At 54.2% G+C, this 22,524-nt stretch overlaps 1 long non-coding RNA gene across 1 annotated transcript in view; it reads right to left on the reverse strand.

Moving 5' to 3' along the window:
• Positions 1-3,510: 3,510 nt before the first annotated feature.
• The window catches only part of LOC142821013 (uncharacterized), a 37,366-nt gene continuing 18,352 nt past the window's right edge, over positions 3,511-22,524 (reverse strand). The window contains exons 2-3 of the long non-coding RNA XR_012898060.2: positions 9,780-9,961; positions 3,511-4,287 (exon numbers count right to left, since the gene is read on the reverse strand). This is a non-coding gene — a long non-coding RNA (uncharacterized LOC142821013). The remainder of the gene's footprint in view (positions 4,288-9,779; positions 9,962-22,524) is intronic.

A 22,524-nucleotide genomic window follows, 5' to 3' on the forward strand; every position in this document is an offset into this window, starting at 1 on the left:
GAAATTAATTAACTCTTGGAATCGGTCCTGGACGCCCACCGCCACTGGCTGAGAAAACCTGTTCACAGGCAAAGCATCTGGCAGGCACAGCTCTTCCCCTCTACCCTGGTGCCCCTCTCCGAGTGCTCTGAATGGCAACCAACCCTGGACGGAGCTGGCCTGGGCAGATATCACTGGCTCACTTTTCAGCACTTCACTGGTTTCGGTTGTACCCCGACTCCATCTCCTGCTGCCCTGCCCCTCCAGGCTCTGGCCTGAGGCAGCTCTCCCCTGTGGCCCCCTTGCACACCCTGCCGAGGGCCAGCTGGCCAGATGCAGGCGCACGGGGCTCTGCCTCCTTCCAGGGTCACCGTTTGCCCGGGGCAGAGGCCTGCGTGTGTGGGGCGGTGGAACTTCGGCACCTCTCAGACCGAGGCTTCTGAGTCTCATCTCTCAGTTTACCCAAATGGCTCCCAGCATGGCTGGACGAGGAGCCTGTCTCCATCGCTTCTCCTGTCTGCCCTTGCTTCATGGCGGACACACGACTCCCCGGGCTGGGGGCCACGGGGCCATGCCGGGCTTTCAACTTGGGGTGAAACAGCAGCAAGACCCACCAGCCTGGCTTTTAGGGCTGGTTCAGCCACAGGCGGCCCAATGTGAGCCCAAGTGAAAGCCGCACGGCCGCGTCTTCCCTGCTATTTGCCCAGCTTGGCTAACTCCAGTGGGCACACCCCATTGGCTGGGGCGGAGCTGGACCATTGGCATCCCTGGCGGCCTGTGCTTAGCCGGCTGCAGCCTTGCCTCAGAGAGTGCTGCTGGGTACCTCGGGCAAGAGACACTCCCGCTTGTAGAGCCAGGGTGCCCAGGCTCGGCCCCCCCCCATGCCTGCCTCTCACTTGTGGGGGGGAGGCTTAGGATGAACATAGCTGTGGCTGTGGCACTTCCTTAAGCGGGGACTGAGATCCTACCTCCCCCTTGCCTTGGGGAGAGAGAGAGACTCTTTGGGGCTAACCTGGTGTCCACTCCCCATCACCACCAGAAGCCCGTCAACCTGTCCTCCTCCTAGGTTACCCCTAACACATCTCCCTGTAGCGTCCCGTCCCTGTCACCGGGCACGCACAGGAACTGCCGAGCCAGAGACCACATACGCACAGCTGGAAGGCTATCGTTAGGGTCAGGCCCCTCGTAATGGCCTCGCACTGTAATCCATTGACGGCGAAGCCAAAGGCAGGTCTAACTCAAAGAACACAGGGTCACAGATTCAAGTGAGGCCTGAGTAAGGTCAATGGGAAAAGAAAGGGTTAGAAATAAAACAAAAGCTTCTCCCAGGCTGCTGCTAACTGGCTGCTTTGCCAAAAAGAGTTTCTCACCCTTTGGCACAGCTAGCTGATTTCCAGTGACGTCGGGATCTAGCTTTTCATCCCCTGCCTCCAGCCGGAGCGATCTCGTGACAGGGAAAAGCAGTGGCTGCTTTGACCTTCATCTTCTAGTCTAGCCACCTTTGAAACATATTCTCCGCTGCTTTCCAAGGGCCCCCATACAAGCTTCACACACACACAGACGCCCCCCCCCCCCGCTGTACCCCGCTGGCTTCCTGGTGTGCCAACGACACGCTGCCTTCACACACCCTTGTTAAATTGGCTTTTCCAATTTTCTTCACTTGCAAATGGAACTCCCCTTGCAGCTGGCTCCCCAACGCTTACTTGGCAGTAGAAGCGGTGCACAGTACCTTCCCCCGTCTGGAGAAAAACCTGTTTCTTCCTGTGCTTGCTCATGGACTTTAAAGCAACAGTCAAGTTGCTTGAAAGGAATTGCTGGGAAAGGAGCCGCTGCTTTGAGCAAGGAACAAAATAACAATCATAAAGTACGGGGCTGTCGTGAGTTAAAAACGAGTCATGATTACTCACAGGGTTGATCACGCCGTCAGCAATGGCAGGCCATTTGGGTAAACACCTTTGGATGCGTTGACTCGCTAGCAGTGGGGCCTTACCAAATTCAAGGCCACGAAAAATGTGTCACGTGCTGTGAAATCTGGTCTCCCCTTGTGACATCCGGGATTGTGGGTGCTTTTACCCTGTACGATACAGATTTCATAGGGGAGACCCTGACCCCAAAGGGAGCTGCAGGGGCATCCCAAGGTTTTTTTAGGGGGGTCACAGTATTGCCACCTTACGTCTGCCCTGACTTTAGATCTGGTGGCTGGAGAGTGGTGGGTGATGGCCAGGCACCACACTCAGAAGGCAGCATTGCTGCCAGCAGCAGTACCGGAGTCAGAGTACCTGTACACAACCCCTCCTGTCATAACCCCCCAACTCCTTTTTATATCGGGACTCCCCCATTGATAGCCTGAAAGCTCCTTTCACGGGTAACACGCTCCAAGGATGGGGGGACGAAGCAGAGGTGGAATAGCTGGACTTTAGTAAAGCTTCTGATGCAGCCTGACATGACCTGCTCATAAACGAACTAGGGACACAACCTAGACAGAGCTACTCTAGATAAGCTGGGTGCAGGGCTGGTTTGAAAATCATTCCCAGAGGTTCCCAGGTTCTGCTGAAAGGGTCTCAGGAGTTGGATTCCTCATGGATCAGTTCTGGGTCTGGTTCTGTTCAATATCTTCATCCGGGATTTAGATAATAGCTTCGAAAGTGCGTTTATAAAGTTTGTGGCTGATACCAAGCTGGGAGGGGTTGCAAGTGCTTTGGGGGACAGGGTTAAAAATCAAAATGATCTGGACAATCTGGAGAAATGGTTTGAAGTAAGTAAGATGAGAGTCAGACAGGACGGCTACATCTACACTGGCATGATTTTCCGAAAATGCTTTTAACGGAAAAGTTTTCCGTTAAAAGCATTTTCAGAAAAGCGCGTCTAGATTGGCAGGATGCTTTTCCGCAAAAGCACTTTTTGCGGAAAAGCATCCATGGCCAATCTAGACACAGTTTTCCGCAAAAAAGCCCCGATCACCATTTTCGCAATCAGGGCTTTTTTGCAGAAAAACTACTGTGCTGTCTACGCTGGCCCTTTTGCGCAAAAGTCTTTCGGAAAAAGACTTTTGCCTGAACGGGAACAGCATAGTATTTCCGCAAGAACACTGACAATCTTATATGAGATCGGCAGTGTTCTTGCGGAAATTCAAGCGGCCAGTGTAGACAGCTGGCAAGTTTTTCCGGAAAATCATCTGATTTTGTGGAAAAACTTGCCAGTCTAGACACAGCCGACAAGTGCAAAGTGTCCACTTAGGGAAATGACCGAATAGGAAGGATTCTGTGAAGAGACATCTGGGGGTCACAGTGCACCACAAGCTAAATACAAGTCAACCGTGTGACACTTGCCAAAAAAAGCCAACATGATTCTGGGCTGCATGAACGGGAGTGTCATAAGCAAGACATGACAAGTGATTCGTCTGCTTTACTCTGCACCACTTAGACCGCAGCTGGAGAATCGTGCCCAGCTCTGGGTGCCATATATCAGGAAAGATGTGGACAAATGGAAGAGCAACAGAGAAGAGCAACAAAAATGAGTAAAGGCCTAGAACATGGGTTTATTTAGAGTGCCCTTCCTGTTATCCAAATGACAGCGCATGCTGTTTGCTTGCACCCAGCTCCCAAGGGATCCTGCCGGCTGTGGACCAGTGACTCCTTTTCATCATTTACCGCCCCCCAATTGCTGTGTCATCTGCAAACGTTAGCAGTGACAATGTGTTTTCTTCCAGATCATTCATAAAAACACTGAGCAGCACAGGGCCCAGAGCCAAACTCCTTGGGAAGCCACTGGAATCACCCCGGTTTGGTGAGGATTCCCCTGCCGTTGACAGTTACATCTGGAGGCTGGTGGATTGGGCACCTTTTAGCCCTGGTGCTGGGGGAGGGACCTGGCTCCTGCTGCTCTGCAGCCGGGGAGGAGGCGCATATGATGCAGACAACATGCTTTACACAGGGGTGCTAGGAGGGGAAGGAAAGGGGGGTGCATTAGCCAGGTGGGATCAGCCCAACCTCAGGGATAGATTTCACTAAGGTCCAAAATCTCGCTAGCCCAGTGCCCGTCCATCCTTCACCCTGGCAGCCCCCTCGCTCTTTCTATCCCAGGCACCCGTCCCCCTCCTCAGCATTCGGCTCAAGCCAGCAATGGGCTGAACACTCTGGTCTTGCAGTAGCAAAGCTCCTTGCCTCTCCCGCTGGGTGTCACACATGGATAGGGCTTTGCTGGCGAGGAGCCAGAATGCTCGCACCTCGCAGGATCCTGCCCCTGTAGTCTCCAAGGGCCCACGGAGCCTCCGTCACACGCATCTCCGGGAATTCTCCCTCCGCCTGCCTGGAAAGAGATGCACTTCCTGGGCGGCTGAAGCAGTCTGGCATCCTTCGTCCCCCGGGACCCGCAAACACCCTCTATTCTCCCTGCCCCCAGCCCCACCAGCTGCCTCACAAACACTCCAGCCTGGACTGACAGGGGAGCCCAGCGCCTAAGTGGGTCCCAATGAGGCTGCTGGGGGCCAAGCCTTTGGGAGAGTCGGCCCCTGTTTAGGAGCCCGAATGCAGCTGAGATCTTCCGACCATCCAGCCCCACTGACAAGCCCTCAGCACTAGACACTTGACTGCAAGTTGGCCCCCAAATGCATTTTTTTAAATTTCAAAGCAGCCCCCGACTGGCTTCCCAGTGAGGCTTGCCAGGCCCTGAGCCAATCCACAGCTGGCTTGTCCAGCACAAGCTTTTGGAAAGTTTCCTTTGCTTGTAGAATCCACCCCGGAATCCTTGTCTTTGCTTAGTGCGCTCAGTAAATAGGTGCCCTTAGTGGCCAGCTGTCAGCAAGGCCATTTGGAATAGTGCAGAGGGACTCGCCTGCCAAATGCTGCCTGCCTGTAACTGTGAGATTTCGGGTGCGCTCGGGCTCCGCGCCCTGCAGCCCTGACCTCTTTGCTTGCAGGACGTGGTTTCCAAGGTGCGAGTGGACCCGCAACAGCCTTGCAACGTGCAATTTCCCATCATTAACAGCCTCTCTCCTCACTGCTCTCAGCTTGATGAGGTCTGACAGGTAACACCCGGGGTCAAGGGGAAATTGTGGCAAAGGCCACAAAATTGCAGAAATTGTGCTTCATTTGTTATTGGAAATTGCAGGAAAATGCTCCCCATTCTTCTCTTACCACTGGCATTTTGTGTTGCCAGATCTCTCTCAGCTGCTGGGCAAGGCCTTAGAGTTGTGTGAGTCCTGCCCTCGCTCTCCTGAGGGCGTTAAGACCCACCTTTCTTCTTGCTAACGATGGCCAGACCCAGGAGAGACTGTTGACTAATGCAGTGTCCTAACCGCTACACAACAGCCATGAACCAGTCACCTAGAGCCTGTTCATGTCCATTTCTAGGCCGATGGGAATCAGGGCTCCCAAAGCCCTGAGCTTCTAACAGGTCCTCCGTTGTCTGGGCAGGGTCAGTCTGCCTTGTGGCTATTTGTGGTCCCAGCCCTGAGGAACGCTCGAGATCTGTGCCCAGGGACTAGCCAGTTAACACAGAAAGGCTGACAGATGATACTCACTGATAGGTAGTACAGTTCCTACTGTGGGCTAAAGCAGCTGGAAGGGACCAGTGCTTTGATATGGAAGGGGCAAGGTTTAATTTCTCTCCTGCAAGGTTTAATTTCTCTACTGCAACCCGGTGCTTTTTCCTTTGACATGAGCAGAGACCTGGGCTGTGTCTAGACTGGCATGATTTCGCACAAATACTTTTAACGGAAACGTTTTTCCGTTAAAAGTATTTGTGCAAGAGAGCGTCTTTACTGGCATGTGCCTTTGCGCAAAAGATTTGCTTTTGCGCAAAAGCATCCGTGCCAGTGTAGATGCTCTCTTGCGCTAGAAAGCTCCAATGGGCATTTTAGCCATCGGGCTTTCTTGCGCAAGAAATTAACTTGGCTGTCTACACTGGCCTCTTGCGCAAGAATACTAGCCCCACTGACAAGCTAGTAGTATGGAGCATTGGAGTATTTGCGCAAGAACCACTGATTTTTTTGTGTTCTTGCACAAATGCTTGCGGCAGGTGTAGACAGGCGGCAAGATTTTGCACAAAAGCGCAGCCCTGGTGTAACCCACCCACCTCCTGGGTGTGCTGTACTGTCCCACGCAGCGGCACGCCACTGTCTGTGCTGTCCACATGCAAAAGTTGCCAGAAGTTAAAACAGGCTGATGCGTTTTTTCTGCCTCCCATTGTGGACATTTTCTGGCCATGTTGCTTATTCCCCTGCCGGCAGATAGAGCCAAGCGGTGTAGGGGGGAGGCAGAGCTGATCCCTGCGCTTCTTGGGATTCCTTCGGAGCTCTCCGTGCTGAGGAATGTCCAAGCAGCCCAGCAGCCTCTCCAGCCCTCCCTGTAGTAACAATCTGCCTGCTGCTGTGTTCCTAATGCAGGGCAGAGCAGGAGCATTCCAATGATTTGTTCTTTGGACCTCAAACAAAGTATCTTGCTCAGCTATCAGATACCGCCTGGAATTTCAAAAGAGGAGGATCACAGGCCTGCAGGGCAGCAGAGAGCACACAACACTGAGCATCAGTGACCATCAGGGCAGGCAAAACAAACCACGGAATCCACACTAGCTCTTTGTCGACAATATAGGGAGGGGAAAAGACAGGGCTGGAAGTTTTTTGTCACCAAAATTGGGTGTTTTTCCCAACCAAACTTGCGTTATAGTGTGTGCACTTTCACCGTTTTGTTGTCAAAAGACAGTTTTTGGTGACAAAACATGCCAGTATAGACAAGGCTGGCGCTTAGCTCCTGAAGGGGAGGCTCATGCACTAAGCTCCCGAGGTTCCCAGGTTTGATTCCACCAGCAGATGACTGGGGTCTGGCGGCGTTACACTAGCACTCTGTACATGGACTAAAAGAAGATGGGCAGAGTGAGCATCAGGGCTTTGCAAAGCAGAGTGAGTTATAGCAAACATCTGTGCACACCGGATGACCTGGGAGCGGAAATGCATTATGGAGATCCAGGGTGCTGCTACATTTAATCTCTGTGTTTTAATACATGACAAACACCCCCGGTGCACTGGATAGGGGTTCATACAAATCTAAATTAATACCAGTTGGCCAGCAGCCCAAGCTTGGTAATAAATGGAAGCTGCTACTATGCTGTGGTTTTACGGCCCTGTGAGATTTAAGGACTTTTATCAACGTATTTTTAAAATGATTTCCAGACTGCAGCTCTCAGTACATTTAGCCCACCAGAGGATGCTCACCTATCCAGTAGGGTAGTGCATAGGCTAGAGGGCTACAGAGTTGACTTGTGCAAAATTTGTTAGCTAAAACTTTTTGGGGTGAAAAATGCAGATTCAAAAACATCAACATATTTCACAGGTTTGTGTTGATTTTTTTCAAATTATATTATTGGGGGTTTTTTCACCCTAAACAAATTCAGAAAAAAATAGAAATGTGTTGATTTGAAACAGCTTTTCCTTTAATTTTACCCAAAAGCTTTAAACATTTAAAAAAGGCTCAGAATCAAAGTAGAATATCTCATGTGCCATTGAATGAAACATTTTTTGACCCAGAACAAATGACTTTTCTTTTTCCATTTGCTGATAATTTCAGAAAATATTGCCAGCATATAGCAAAATATTTCACCGCCCCCCCATTTCCCTGCAGCCGCAGCAGATGGTTCAGGGCCTAGCGGCTGTGCTAAGGATAAGGGCCCTTGGGCTCAAGTCCCTGCTGTACCCTCAACTTCCTGCGTGACCAGGAGCAAGTCTGTTTCCTGTCTGCAATGGGGACAGTAGCAGGGGCCTGTGAGTCTAAGTGAGCTGCTCAGTGGCTCTGCCAAGTGCCAGGGGAGCAATGAAAGAAAATAGAAAGAAGGCCCCAAGCTATGTGATTTCTCCTGCCCCTCAGAGCCGTGAATGTCAAGCTGGACCCCAGCACCCGCTGCACTGAATATGCCTGCAAACCGCCAGGGTGACAGGGAACGGAGGAGCATGGGGTGAGCCGGGAATACCCTTGTCAAGTCTCTGAGACCCAAAGATGATTTAAATATTGGCCGCGGTGCCAAGGCCCTGCCAGGATATGCGATAGCTTCCTGCTTTCAGCGAGCGTTACCCTGCCAATAACACAGGTGATGGATGGGGCGAGTTACAGGGGCACCTTCCATTCCAGCAAGCGAGGCCAGTGGCAAGATGCAAACCTGCGGCCCAGCTGCAGAGAATGTCAGCCCTCCGGAGTGGGAGGCAGATGCTCACGGACAGAGGCACCGACTTCTCAGTGCGCTGGGAGATGCTCGACATCCCCCACTCCAGGCCCTGCGCCCACTTCACCCCTTCCCCCAAACCGCCACTCCACTCCACTCTCACTTCACTTCTTCCCCACCCCCTCCCCCGAGCACACCCCTTTCTCTGTTCCTTCTCCTCCTAGGCAGGGGGTGGCCCCGGGCTTATACTGCAGAGTTGGAGCCCTAGTTGGGAACCCTCCGTAAGTCTTTTTCCCCCAGTTGAAGATGGGCTTTTGCGCAAAAACTTGCCAGCTGTCTACACTGGCCGCTTGAATTTGTGCAAGAGCACTAACTTTGTAATGTACAAAATCAGTGCTTCTTGTGCAAATACTTTGACGCTCCCGCTCAGGGATAAGCCCTCTTGCGCAAGAATATTTGCACAAGAGGGCCAGTGTAGAAAGGCACCTTAATTTTTTGCTCAAGAAAGCCCGATGGCTAAAACGGCCATAGGAGCTTTCTTGTGCAAAAGTGCATCTATACTGGACATGGATGCTTTTGTGCAAACGCACTTTTTGAGCAAAAGCATCCGTGCCAATCTAGATGCTCTTTTGCAGAAATACTTTTAACAGAAAAACTTTTCCATTAAAAGTATTTCTGCAAAATCATGCCAGTCCAGACGCAGCTTTCATGTTGTGTCAACATCTGGCGCGAATGCTGCAAATTAGCTGTTTGCGGCGCTCCGGAGGCGCTGGGCAGGAGGTGGAGAAGTGGATAAGCATGGGGCTGTGAGCATGAGAGAGGTGTGGGGAGACAGGGTATTAGGGGGAGCCTAGCACCGGTGGAGTCAGCCCCAATTCACACAGAGGAAAATAACCACAATTAGCCATGGGAATAAGGCCTGGTCTACGCTGCAAGTTTAGGTTGAAGGCAGCCACATTAGGGCCATTTTATAACCAGTGTGTCCACGACCAAGCCCATTCTGCCAACTTTAAGGGCAGTTAAAGACAATGCAGCGCAGTTAGGCTGTGTCTAGACTACATGGCTCCATCGATGGAGCCATGTAGATGAGGGTTGTAGGCAAAGGCAAATGAAGCTGCGATTTAAATGATCGCGGCTTCATTTACATTTACATGGCTGCCGCGCTGAGCCGACAAACAGCTGATCAACTGTTTGTCCGCTCAGCGCGCTAGTCTGGACGCTCCCCTGCCGACATCAAAGCCCTTTGTCGGCAGCCCCGGTAAACCTCATCCCATGAGGAATAAGGGCTTTGATGTCAGCAGGGGAGTGTCCAGACTAGCGCGCTGAGCGGACAAACAGCTGATCAGCTGTTTGTCGGCTCAGCGCGGCAGCCATGTAAATGTAAATGAAGCCGCGATCATTTAAATCGCGGCTTCATTTGCCTTTGCCAAAAAAACAAATCTACATGGCTCCATCGACGGAGCCATGTAGTCTAGACATACCCTTAAAGCTGACATTCTTGGAGTCCAGGAGGTGTCCCACAGTACCCCAATGTGACCACTCTAGCCAGGACTTTCAACTCTGCTGCTAGTCTGGGTACACAGGAAAAGCCCCGGGAAAATCTGAATTTCATTTCTTGTTTAGCGAGCATGGTGAGCCCAGCAACTCACCTGACCGTGAATGCCCAGGGCTGCAAACGAGGAGCCCGCAGGGGATCCTGGACCCTGATTGCTGTGTGGGGAGAGGAATCCATGCAGGCAGAACTGTGAAGCAGCAGATGAAACGAGATCTCTCTGAGCCAAATCGCACAGGGCATGGTGGGCACAGGGCACAGCAGGGACACCCAGAGGTGCTGTGTGAAGATAAAGGAGCTCAGGTAAGTGTACCAAAAACAAAAGAGGCAAATGGTTGGTCCAGGTCAGAGCCTCAAACATGTAACTTCTATTAGCAGCTACATGGGACCCCGGGGGGACCCAACCACTAGCCATGGATACCTCCCATGCGACTCTTCCGCCAGCTCCAAGGAGGAATCATAGAGGAGAAGAAAGTTCAGCAGGTAAGGAGAGGATCCGATCTCACCGGGCAGAGGGAGAGAGTTTCCCTGTTTTAGCCTGGGATACAAATGGAGCAATAACTGGACTGTAGCAGGGTTACCTCTGTGACAGACCGGGCCGGGTCTGGGCACAGCTGAGGGCGTCCGCGCAGGGCGAATTGCTCAGATGTGGGGCTCCCTACGGCCCCAGACTGGAGGCCCTTCCCAAACAGGTCACAAACCAGTCCCATAGAGCACTTCAGCTGCCTATCTGGCCAGCCAGAAGCCTCACGAGCAAAACCCCTCTGCACCCCCGCTCTCTCCATGCCCCAAACAGCCCCGGGCTTAACACACAGGTTAAGGGTTATAGAACCCGATCTCACCTACCCCGAACGGGTTCTCCGGTCCCAAGAAACCAGCCACAGTTCCCAGGTCAATTTACACTCTGGATCTCACCCACAAGATCATGCTGAGCTAATCCTTTACAATCTAAAATCTAGTTTAGTTTATTACTAAAAGAAAGAAAAGCATGAGAGTGAGGTTGTTAAGGATAATACATTATGTGCATCGAATCTCTGAGTTCTTGATGCAGGCTCTTAGCAGAGATGTTATAAACTGCTATCTTAAACAGTTTATAAACAGTTTATAAACAACTGCTATAAACAGGTTACGTATAGTCAACCTGTGGAACTCCTTGCCAGAGGAGGCTGTGCAGGCTAGGTTTATAATAGAGTTTAAAGAGAAGCTAGATAATTTCATGGAGGTTAGGTCCATAAAAGGCTATTAGCCAGGGGATAAAATGGTGTCCTTGGCCTCTGTTTGTCAGAGGCTGGAGAGGGATGGCAGGAGACAAATCACTTGATCATTGTCTTCGGTCCACCCTCTCTGGGGCACCTGGTGCTGGCCACTGTCGGCAGACAGGCTACTGGGCTAGAAGGACCTTTGGTCTGACCCAGTACGGCCGTTCTTATGTTCTTATGTTCTTAAAAGTCTCTGGTTACATCCTATGTCAGGATGGGTCCACAGTTCTTTCCGGCTCGTTGTTCCTTGCAAGGCTGCATCTGGGATTCGGAGCAAGACTGAAGAAAAAAATGGAGTCTACCACATGGCATTTAATATTCATCCCTGGTCTCTTCCAAGCTAGAAAGGGTCACATGGTCAGTGGCCAGGTGTGTCTTCGGCATGTAGAGATCCATTGTCGCTGGAGCCTCGCTCATTAGCAGATCCATTGGCTGAGCATTCCTCGCCCATTGCTCCGCCACAGACAGAGAAGTTTCCAGCCTCCACACAGAGTCCGTGTTTCTAACTCCACACACAGACATGGCACAATCACATGAACAGCATCTATAGAATCAGTGGAGGGTGAGCTTTGGTTTGACCCCTCACATGGCCCCCTTTGTACACACTTTTGGGGCAAACACCCCCCCACGGGTGCAGCAGTGACCTTGGCTGCCCCCCTTAAAACCCAGTAACATGGCAACCTCTCTAGCCTGTTTGTTACTGTGCTCCTCGCCCCTGGACTCAGCACACGTGTCTGGACTCATCTTGGTGAGATGCAGGGATCAAGCGCGGTTGCACCGGAGGAGACACTTGGGCCCTTTGGGCTGGGCCCCAGGAACAGCATCAGCTCAGCCATGGGAGCCCGTGGGGTGCGGCTGGGTCTCAGCCCATCCCTTGAGCGAGGGCAGCTACGGGCTGAAGAGAGGCCTGGCACGTTTTGCAATGAACCACTAAGGGAGTGAAGCAGTAAATGAAGTCAGGGCACAGCAGGGCTGGGCTGGAATCCTGGGCCTTTGCTGCCTGGCATCCGTCCCCAGCCCTGGGTGAGAAGGGGAGAAGGGACTGCAGAACTTCTTTACCCACGCCATTCCCCGGCTCCAGCCCTGTGCTTGCCCAGGTGATGATACGCCGGCGAAGAGCGAGCGGGGGCCACGCTGCGTCTGCCCCGTTCCCCCTTCCCTTCGGGTCTCTGCATCTCCAAGAGGACTCAATGGGTACGTCTAAACTACATGCCTCCGTCGACGGAGGCATGTAGATTAGCCAGATCGGCAGAGGGAAATGAAGCCGCGATTAAAATAATCGCGGCTTCATTTAAATTTAAATGGCTGCCCCGCTCTGCCGATCAGCTGTTTGTCGGCAGATCGGGGCAGTCTGGACGCGACGCGCCGACAAAGAAGCCTTTCTTGATCGGCACAGGTATGCCTCGTGAAACCAGGTTTACCTGTGCCGATCAAGAAAGGCTTCTTTGTCGGCGCGTCGCGTCCAGACTGCCCCGATCTGCCGACAAACAGCTGATCGGCAGATCGGGGCAGCCATTTAAATTTAAATGAAGCCGCGATTATTTTAATCACGGCTTCATTTCCCTCTGCCGATCTGGCTAATCTACATGCCTCCGTCGACGGAGGCATGTAGTCTAGACACACCCAATGTGTGTGAGCTGTTGGCTCCAGCACCCCGGGACCAGCCCCCGCTATGGATGCAGGGCACTGGCCTGCAGGATGGATCCAGGTGGCCAGGAGATACAATATGGCCCCAATGTCCCACCCAGGTGCACTCTTCTGGGGGCACCCCACGGCCGGCAAGTCTTCAGCAGAGATGAGCAAAGGCTTTGTGTTCGGTTGGCCCTGGCGTGGCAGCAGCAGCCTCCAGGCTGTTCCCATGGCTGAGTGACAACCTGGATCCGGGGCGGGCAGGAGAGAGCTGACGTGCCAGTAAGCGCGGAGCAGCCAGGCTCACATATCTCCTGCTGACCTTTGCAAAATGCCAGCACGCTCCAGCACGCTTCATTTCATTGCTTGAGAGCCGGCTGGAAACCGCCCGTCTCCGACAGCTCTTTGGGGCAACTCGCGGACGTGTCAGGCACTTCGGTCTGGGCTGGAACCTTGCAAAGCCGGGAGCCGCTCACCCGGGCTGGGGCCCAGAATGCAAGGCTGTCGTGCATCGCCGCATGGCTCCGGGCAAGCTTCTAGCTGAGGGACTCTCCCTTTCATCGGCCTCAGCCTCCCCTAGGCCTGGCCAGTGACATTGCCTCCTGCTGCCCTGCCCTCGACAGGCTCGGGACTTTTCCGTGAGTCTGTGCCAGCCCCACCATGGATTTCTTATGGGACCTGATCTCAGGGGCGCAGCGCTGAGCCCCCGGGAGCTAACGCCCATCTGCATGCGACCGGATCGCATGGGAGAGCAGCTCCACCCACTCTCCCCAGGGAGCGACGTCCTTATCCGCCTTCATGACGGGAGCCTAATTAAGGCCCCTTTGGGATCAAGGGGCAAACCCCTTCAAGGGACATTTGGGTTCAATCTTAGGGAAAACTTTCTGCTCCAAGAGGAGTCAAGATCTGGACGAGCCAGCCCGGGGTGAGAACAGGCTGGACAGATGCCTGTCCGGGATGGTGGGGTGGCCTGGGTTTAATTGTCCCTGTCTCAGTGCAGGAGGCCGAGCTAGGTGGCTTCGTGTGGCCCTTTCCAGCCCTACGGTCCCTTTCTCTGGGCGGGGACGGAAGGGGGCAGCCCTCTGACAGCTTGGCTGGGATGTTCCTGGCTCGGCGGATCTTTGACGTTAATCGGGGAAGCTTGGGTCAGGAAAATGATGCTAAAAATAATTGTTATGCCAAAAGGAGCTGGATGGAATCTGCCAGGCTCCAAAGACAGAGCCCAGAGCGCTTTAAAGCCAGTGGCTGCCGAGCACCCGGCCTCGGCTCACCCTGCGGAGCAACCCAGTGCTTGGACACAACGAAAATACCTTCAGACAGCGGCGGCCGCCCACGGCTCCAGGTCAGAGCTAAGCTGGGTGGCCTGCGGGGCCAGCTCCCAGGCTCTCCGGAGCAAGCCCGTTGCTCCCAGCAGGCGCCGGAGGGGCCAGCTCCCAGGCTCTCCGGAGCAAGCCCGTTGCTCCCAGCAGGCGCCGGAGGGGCCAGCTCCCAGGCTCTCCGGAGCAAGCCCGTTGCTCCCAGCAGGCGCCGGAGGGGCCAGCTCCCAGGCTCTCCGGAGCAAGCCCGTTGCTCCCAGCAGGCGCCGGAGGGGCCAGCTCCCAGGCTCTCCGGAGCAAGCCCGTTGCTCCCAGCAGGCGCCGGAGGGGCCAGCTCCCAGGCTCTCCGGAGCAAGCCCGTTGCTCCCAGCAGGCGCCGGAGGGGCCAGCTCCCAGGCTCTCCGGAGCAAGCCCGTTGCTCCCAGCAGGCGCCGGAGGGGCCAGCTCCCAGGCTCTCCGGAGCAAGCCCGTTGCTCCCAGCAGGCGCCGGAGGGGCCAGCTCCCAGGCTCTCCGGAGCAAGCCCGTTGCTCCCAGCAGGCGCCGGAGGGGCCAGCTCCCAGGCTCTCCGGAGCAAGCCCGTTGCTCCCAGCAGGCGCCGGAGGGGCCAGCTCCCAGGCTCTCCGGAGCAAGCCCGTTGCTCCCAGCAGGCGCTGGAGGGGCCAGCTCCGTCACAGCAGGAGGTGTAATTCCAGCCAGCTGTGCAGCTGCAGAGACGGGCAGCAGGATGAGCTGGCCGCCCCCCGTATGCAGCCGTGGCCTTGCGCAGGACCGAGGGGGGCGGGCCCCTCTCGCTGCCGTGGCCCCCGAGCTGCGGTGACAGCTCCTGCTGCCGGCGACTGGCTGCTCAGAGGGGAAGGGCTGCAGCTCGCAAAGGGTGGGGAAAGGAAAGATGCTGCCTCCCCGTGTGTTTATAGTAATAAGAGTGTCAGTCCCGGAGCTCGCTCCATGGAAACGCCTGCCACGAAATCCCTTAATCTTCTTAGCGCTCCCGCTCCGCCAGAAATACGGAGCCCTGCACCGAAGGGAAAGGCAACGGCAAAGCCGCCCTGCTAGCCGGAGAGCTCGGCTGCCTCTGGCCCCCGGGAGACGTGGGATGTGCACGGCACCCAGCCAGACTTCTCTAGGGACTGGGGAGGCTGCTCCCACCGGAGCCTGCGTTCCCACGCCTGCCTTTCCACAAAGCCGGCCTGCATTTGCCTTCCCCCTCGGGCCCTGCGGCCAGCAGCCATGTCGCCAGGGCACAGCAGCCGGCACAGAGCTCGGAGCGGGGAAATGGGGCCCTGCACTGTGACAAGGTCGGGCCACCCCAGGGCTGCTACCGGGCGGGGAGGGGGGAGAAAGGCAGCCCCAAAAGGGTACAAGGCCTGCTAATTGGGGCAGAGGGATGCAGGAGCAGCTGGCAGGGAGCTGGCCCAGGCAGATTGGGGCCAGTGGACTCCACTTCAGGCCTTCAGGAGGCCTTTAAAAGCCTCCCTTGTTAGAAGGCTGAGGAGAGGCAAGGCTAGGCGGAGCAGCGTGGGGCTAGGCTAGGCGGGGTGCGGCAGGGCGAGGCGGGGTCAGGTGATGCGGAGCAGGGTGAGGTTGGTGGGGCCGGGCCGGGCGAGAGAGGTGGGATGGAGTGAGGTGAGGTGGAGCAAAGTGAGGCAGTACAAGGCAGGGTGAAGTGGGGCGAGGTGAGATGGAGCAGGGCAAGTTGAGGCGGAGTAGGGCAGGGTGAGGTGGGGCGAGGCGAGACGAGACGGGGTGGGGTGAGGTGGGGCGAGGTGAGACGGGGTGGGGTGAGGTGGGGCAAGGCGAGACGGGGTGGGGTGAGGTGGGGCGAGGTGAGACGGGGTGGGGTGAGGTGGAGCAAGGCGAGACGGGGTGGGGTGAGGTGGGGCGAGGTGAGACGGGGTGGGGTGAGGTGGAGCAAGGTGAGACGGGGTGGGGTGAGGTGGGGCGAGGTGAGACGGGGTGGAGTGAGGTGGGGCGAGGTGAAACAGGGTGGGGTGAGGTGGGGCGAGGTGAGACGGGGTGGGGTGAGGTGGGGCGAGGTGAAACGGGGTGGGGTGAGGTGGAGCAAGGTGAGGCGGGACAGGGCAGGGTGAAGTGGGGTGAGACAAGGTGGGGCAGGGCAGGGCTAGGCGGGGTGAGGCTATGGGGCGAGGTGAGGTGGGGCAAGGTGAGATGGGGTGGGGTGAGGTGGAGAGGAGCTAGGCAGGGCGAGGTGAGGTGAGACGGAGCAAGGTGAGGCGGGACAGGGCAGGGTGAGGTGGGGCGAGGTGAGATGGGGTGGGGTAAGGTGGAGAGGAGCTAGGCAGGGTGAGGTGAGGTGAGACAGAGCAAGGTGAGGCGGGACAGAGCAGGGTGAAGTGGGGTGAGACAAGGTGGGGCAGGGCAGGGCTAGGCGGGGTGAGGCTATGGGGCGAGGTGAGGTGGGGCGAGGCGAGATGGAGAGCAAGAGTTTGAGACTCATCTACAGCAGTTCTAGAGCTAGAAACAGCAGGGGAGCAAGTCCCGGAAGGCGGCTGGGCTCCGTAAACCCTGAAACCAGGGGGAAGGCTGCCAACCCAAACACTGGCCAGGGAAAGAGGGACCCTTGCCACAGCACACACAGGGAAAGAGGGACCCATGCAGGCTGCATCCAGCTGAGAGAAATGAAGTAATTGGGCAACCAAATGGCAAATGAAATTCAACGCTGATAAATGTAAAGTAATGCACATTGGAAAAAATAACCCAACCACACATACAGTATGATGAGGACTAATTTGGCTACAGCTACTCAAGAGACAGATCTTGAAATCATTGTGGATAGTTCTCTGCAAACATCCGCCCCGTGCGCAGCAGCAGACAAAAAAGCCAACAGCATGTTAGGAGTCATTACAAAAGGGATAGAGAATAAGACGGAGAATATCCTATTGCCTCTGTGTATATCCACGGTGTGCTCACACCTTGAATACAGCGTACAGCTGTGTTCACCTCATCTCAAAAAAGATCTGTTGGCATTGGAAACAGTTCAGAGAAGGGCAACAAAAATTATGAGGGTTTTGGAACAGGTGCCATATGAAGACTGGGACTTTTTGGCTTAGAAAAGAGGAGACTAAGGAGGGGAGGGAGGGCGTATGATAGAGGTCTATAAAACCATGGCAGGTATGGAGAAAGTGAACAAGGAAAAGGTATTTACTTGTTCCCATAACATAAGAACTAGAGGGTCACCGAATGAAATGAACAGGTAGCAGGTTTAAAACAAACAAAAGGAAGTTTTTCTGCATTCAGTGCACAGTCAACCTGTGGAACTCCTTGCCAAATGATGTTGTAAAGACCAGGACTTTATCAGGTTCTTTTTTGAACCCTGTTACATTCATGGATGTTCATCTATATTGATTAGCCAGAATGGGTAGGAATGGTGTCCCTCGACTCTGTTTATTAGGGGCTGGAAAAGGATGACAGCAGAGGATTCACTTGGTCCTGGTCTACACTAGGGGGTTATTTGTAAATAACCCCCTTTATTTCAAAATAATAAGTGGAGCATCCACACTACGAATCCTGTCATTTCAAAATAACGGGCTGGTTATGTCGAAATCTGTACTCCTGCTTTCCCTGGGGAATGAGGCTTATTTTGAATGGTTATTTTGGGAGTTATTTCTAATCTAGTTATTTTGAAATAATTTCCTAGTGTAGACATGCCCTTGGTGATTCCCTGTTGTGTTCACGTCCTCTGGGGCACCTGGCAGCGGCCACTGTCGGCCGACAGGACACTGGCCTAGATGGACCTTTGGTCTGACGCAGTCTGGCCGTTGATCACTACCCGTTGGGCCCAACAGTCTAGCCAGCTTTCTGTCCTCCTTACAGTCCATTTATCCAGTCCATTCTTCCTTCATTTGCTGGCAAGAATATTGTTGGAGTCCGTATCAAAAGCTTTCTAAAGTCAAGGTCTATCACATTCAACAGCTTCCCCATATCCACAGAGCCAGGTACCTTGTCGTACAAGGCAATCAGCTTGGTCACTTGCCCTCGGTGAATCCATGTTGACAATTCCTGATCTATTCTGAGTGCTTTAAAGTAGATTCCTTGAGGAATCTCTCCATGATTTTTCTGGGGACAGAGGTGAGGCTGACCACTCTGTAATTGCATGGTGAATCCATGTTGACTATTCCTGAACATTTTCATCTCTTTCAAATGCTTCAGGGTGGATTCTTTGAGGATCCCCTCCATTTTTTTTTCAGGGGAATGAGGTGAGGCTGAAACTTACCTTGGGAAACCATGAATCTCACAATGCTTTTTGTTACCATCAGCTATTAGATTATGGTTTGCAAGATCAGTTACATGGGACGATCTGCCCCAGTACAAACCAGCACTGCCATGGTACAGCTCACGCAGGTCCATAGGATGGCCCAAAGCCACCCTTTACTAGTAATCCGCAGCTGGTGGAGGCCATAAGCATTTCATGCACAGCATCTTAGTTCAACCCATGCAAGAGGCCTTGAATAAAGAAAAAAAGCTACAGACAAATAAAGTGGGTTTCCTCACAACTTGAGTTTCAGCCTTGTCTGCCTTTTTTACCTGGCACTATATCCTGCCTGAAATTCTTACCATCACATGGAGACATTTATTGGTTAAATACCATTCTGCAAATACATGTCATTACAGTGCACATTAGAGGTCTGATTGTCATGAGCTCAGCCCCCAATGTGTACCATATGTCATAAGTGGGGACTGCTGACAATCTGGCCTGGAGGCTCAGCTGCTCAGTGGTACTTGGGTGCCTAACTCCAGCTGATTTCAACTCTGGAGGCTGTTGGTGAATCTTTATAAAATATCAGCGTGTACATGCAACCACTGCGGAAGCAGGAGGAGCCAAGGTGCAGAGCTATCACGCTCTGTGTGTGACTGACGTGACATACAAGGAAGACTCCAGAGGGTTTGAGAGATTTGCTAGAGTGACACAATTGAAAAATCAGCCTTAATATGAGGAATCATTTCCTGGGATTGTCTCCCTCAGAACGAGTTGGACAAACATTGCCTAGCAGTCTTTTATAGCGAGCCCAATCATAGTAATGGAGAACAGCCTATTGAGCGAGAAGGCAGCCTGGGCTGGAGATATAAGTTAAGTGGATAATATTTGTCCACCTCTGAGCTGTATGTTTCAATAACACCCCAGACAGCCGGGGCCTGGGGTTGCCTGATTGGGTTTTGTGTCTGTATCTGCTGTCATCAGGAGCGGCTGTTAGCTTCTCTGCCGCGCCCGGTGCAGCGAATTAGTCATGTTTTGTGGAGAAGAATGGGTCAATATTTCAGTTTCCTGTGGCCAACGCGACACCAACAAGACAAGTTTACGACTTCAGCCAGCTTTCCATCTGCCTTGGGAGGAATTAATTGAGGGGCTGGAGTGTTCCACCTGCCATCGGGCTTGGGGGGGGGGAGAGGGGCTGTCTCATGTGATCTGAGACATTCAGCCGTTCAACATGCCGGAGGCTTAGGATGCTGCAGCACAGGAACCCCCGAGCAGGTGCTGAAATGCAGGAAGCTCCAGAGAGGGGAGGGAAGCACGGCTCTAAGAAAGGACAGTGGCGACCAGAGACGGAGAAAGTTTCTGGCTCTTTTTGCCTGTATACGCCACCAGGAGGCGTTTCCTACCGGGTATTTCGTTCACTCTGCAGCAAGTGAAAGCAGCACTGCCCTTGGACACAAAGGGGTCGGGAGGGCTGTAAACAAGGGGGTTGGGTGGTGGCTTGTCACCGAAGCAACCTGCAAACGGCTCTTGGTTCCAAACAGGCCAGGAACACTCTGCGCAGGAGAGCGCTGTCCCCGTCACACGGCTGGGGAGAAGGCCCCGTTCAAGGCGGAGGGAGGGGGCCTGTCTTGCATTCTCCCCCTTTTATTCCCCAGGCCGTGTCTCTAATTTGTCTCACCAAAGTCTGTCTGCTCCCCCCCCTTTGTCCCTTATCTTGAGTCACCTTCCCATGTTGCCACGCCCTTGAGGAACCAGCTGAGGCTGCCCTGGGGAGAACTGGGCCTTCCTACCAGTTCGCCCACCTTCCAGGAACGGTGGACCAGGGCTTGTGCTGCCAGGGTTGTGGGCCTGTGTCTGTGCACCCACTTTTCCCCTCCAGTAGGGAGGGCGCGGGCAACCTGTTCCAATACCACCGCCTGAGTTATCCGTGCACGAGACCGCTGGTCGAGCGCTAGCCACTGCCATGCATCGTCCCAGAGGCCTGGTCCCAGCAGGGTGCCGCTCCTGTCGGAAGCACTGTCGGTATGTCTCAGGATTAACGCCCATCTGGGCTTGTGTGGCAGCTTTCACTTTTACAAGATCCAGGGCTTCTTGAGGGTCCAAATTACAATACGCCACCTGGGCCGGTCCCATCAAATAAGGAGCTAAAACGGTAGCCCAGTGTCTAATGGGCCATTGGGTGACGGTGGCCACCCATTCAAAAGTCACTTAAAATATCTCTGGGCCATCTCCTGGCCCCATCTTTGTGAGTTTCAGCAGGAGTCCAGAGGAGAGGATCCCCATGGGTGTCCCCTAGTGCATTGAACAAGGAGCTGGGGGTTGCCACAACACGGCTAGTTGTTGGTCCAAGCTCTCCTGCTGTGCTTGTTGCTATGCAACCAATGCCTTAATCCTCTCTTGTTGGCGGGTCGTCACCCGTTGTAACAGCAGAGCGTGTTGCTGCGGCTGTGAAGGGCGTGTTGCCGCTGGCTTTCCACCAGCCATTCTAGGCCTTTGTCTGACGCCATCTCCCCGTGGCCTAACCCTCTCTAATGGACAAAGGAAAGGGGACTCCTGTGTTACGTCCAACGTCTCTTTGTTTCCTTAGTCTAGGCCTCTCCCCAGGCCAGCGGTTTCGCCCACATTCCCCACCAATATGGCTGGGGCGAAGACCCTGTTCAAGGCGGGATGAGGGTGCCCGTCTCTCTCGTATTCTGCCACTCTTGCATTCTCCACCTTTTATTCCCCAGGCCATGTCTCTAATTCCTCTCACCAAAGTCTGCCTGCTCCCCGCCCCTTGCCCCAGGTCAGAGTCTCACTTGCCCTTATGGGCAGGGCAGCAAAGTTCAACAGTCCCAGTCTATAGCTTGCCCCTCCTTGTAGGGGAGTGCAGCCCAATGGTCAGAGTCTCTCAAGGGACGGTAGATAGGGAAAAGGTTTCTATCCCCTGGCAGGGGGTCCAGGCCCTCCTATTCCACTGGACCCCAGCCCAGGGCCCTGTTAGTAGCTTTCTCTAGCCATGGAGTCAGTGGAGGAAATTCTCTCTGGCGTCGGCTCTCTCACCCTGTAGCCGTCGCCATCCCTGAGCTGCTTCCTGCTTCAAGAGTCCCTGCTCACTGATGCCTCTCCAGCTTCCCTCCTTCGTCTGGGATCGGCTGCTTCTGTTGGTGTCGGGAACCTGTGAGGTCTCTAGACATATCCTCAGCGTTTGGGTATCCTCTACGGCTTGCCTGGAGCCAGCAAGGCGCGTCCTCTCCCTCTGGTCCCCAGCCCCAACCAAGCTGGGCTGCTCCTTTATAGCAGAGCAGCTCAGACATGCTCAGTAAGGCCCAGTGGGTGGGGCTTTCTCGGCCTGGAGAGACCGCCCTGTCAGGGGATCCCCATTGCGCCCATTGGGAAAGAAAAAAGACTACGTTGTGCGTTGAAATCCTGGTGGTGCCAGGGGGCTAAGATGATGAGTATAAGACAGCCCAATACACTGGCCATGCGCTACTTGTCAGGCTGACTTTATATCGTATTTAGAAGTCCATTTCTTGGGTGAGTGTTTGCTGTCCAGGGTTTGTATTTGGGTTGATGGGAGCTGGCCCTTGAAGAACATGGAGTAGCAGAGGGAGAGCACGGCTGAATTGTGGGGGAGATTTCACCGGGCTGAGGGTGGACGATCCAGCCTGTGTCAGCTCTGGAGGGATTCGAGTGCAATGGAAGCATCTCACCTGCCAGAAAGCAGCCTCGTTCTCGGAGGGGTGACATTCGCGGCTGTGGGGGCTGACGTGCGCAGTGGGGTGGGGTGCCCTCCTACGGTTCTCAGGGTTGGCTCAGGACCTGCCTTGTTGGTGATTCTGACAAGAGCACTCTAGCCTGCGTAAATGTGGAACTTAATCCGTGCAGACCAGGGCCAGTAGACAGCGCTCAGGAATATTCGACTGTCCAGAGGTTTGGGGGGGTCAAAGTCAGGTGGTGTGGTTTGCATTAGAATGGTTTCCAATGTGCTGCTCCTTATGCATTATTATGAATTGCTGTGGTAGGAGCCCCACTCCTGACCCAGTAGCCCACGGTGCCAGGCGCTGTACTAAGTTGTGCATCTGGTTCCATGATACTCAGCTCTAAACAGGGATGACGTGCAAAGCACCATGAGTTTGGCTTTCCAGGCCCAGGCAGAGTCTGCAGAGTTGTCAAAATTAAAAAAAAAAAAAGAAATCATCCGGCTTGCTACCTGATCGCACCGGCTCTGGGCGTCGTGGGGCTGATAAGAAAGGGAACGATAACGATACTAAGACATTCTTCCATGCCGTGCTGTGGGAAAGTCCATAAAAGGGAGCCCCGTCCAGCTTCAGTGAGTGCTTTCCACGAGCAAGTGGTGGGCCAGTGGCGTGATAGGGTGGGGGCTTTGCAGGGAGAGGGCTCGCGGAACAGGCCTATTTGACAAGGTTGGCCAAGGCCGAGGG

Source organism: Pelodiscus sinensis, chromosome 29 (genome assembly GCF_052426305.1).
Source record: "Pelodiscus sinensis isolate ZL-2025 chromosome 29, ASM5242630v1, whole genome shotgun sequence".
Lineage (NCBI taxonomy): Eukaryota > Metazoa > Chordata > Testudines > Trionychidae > Pelodiscus > Pelodiscus sinensis.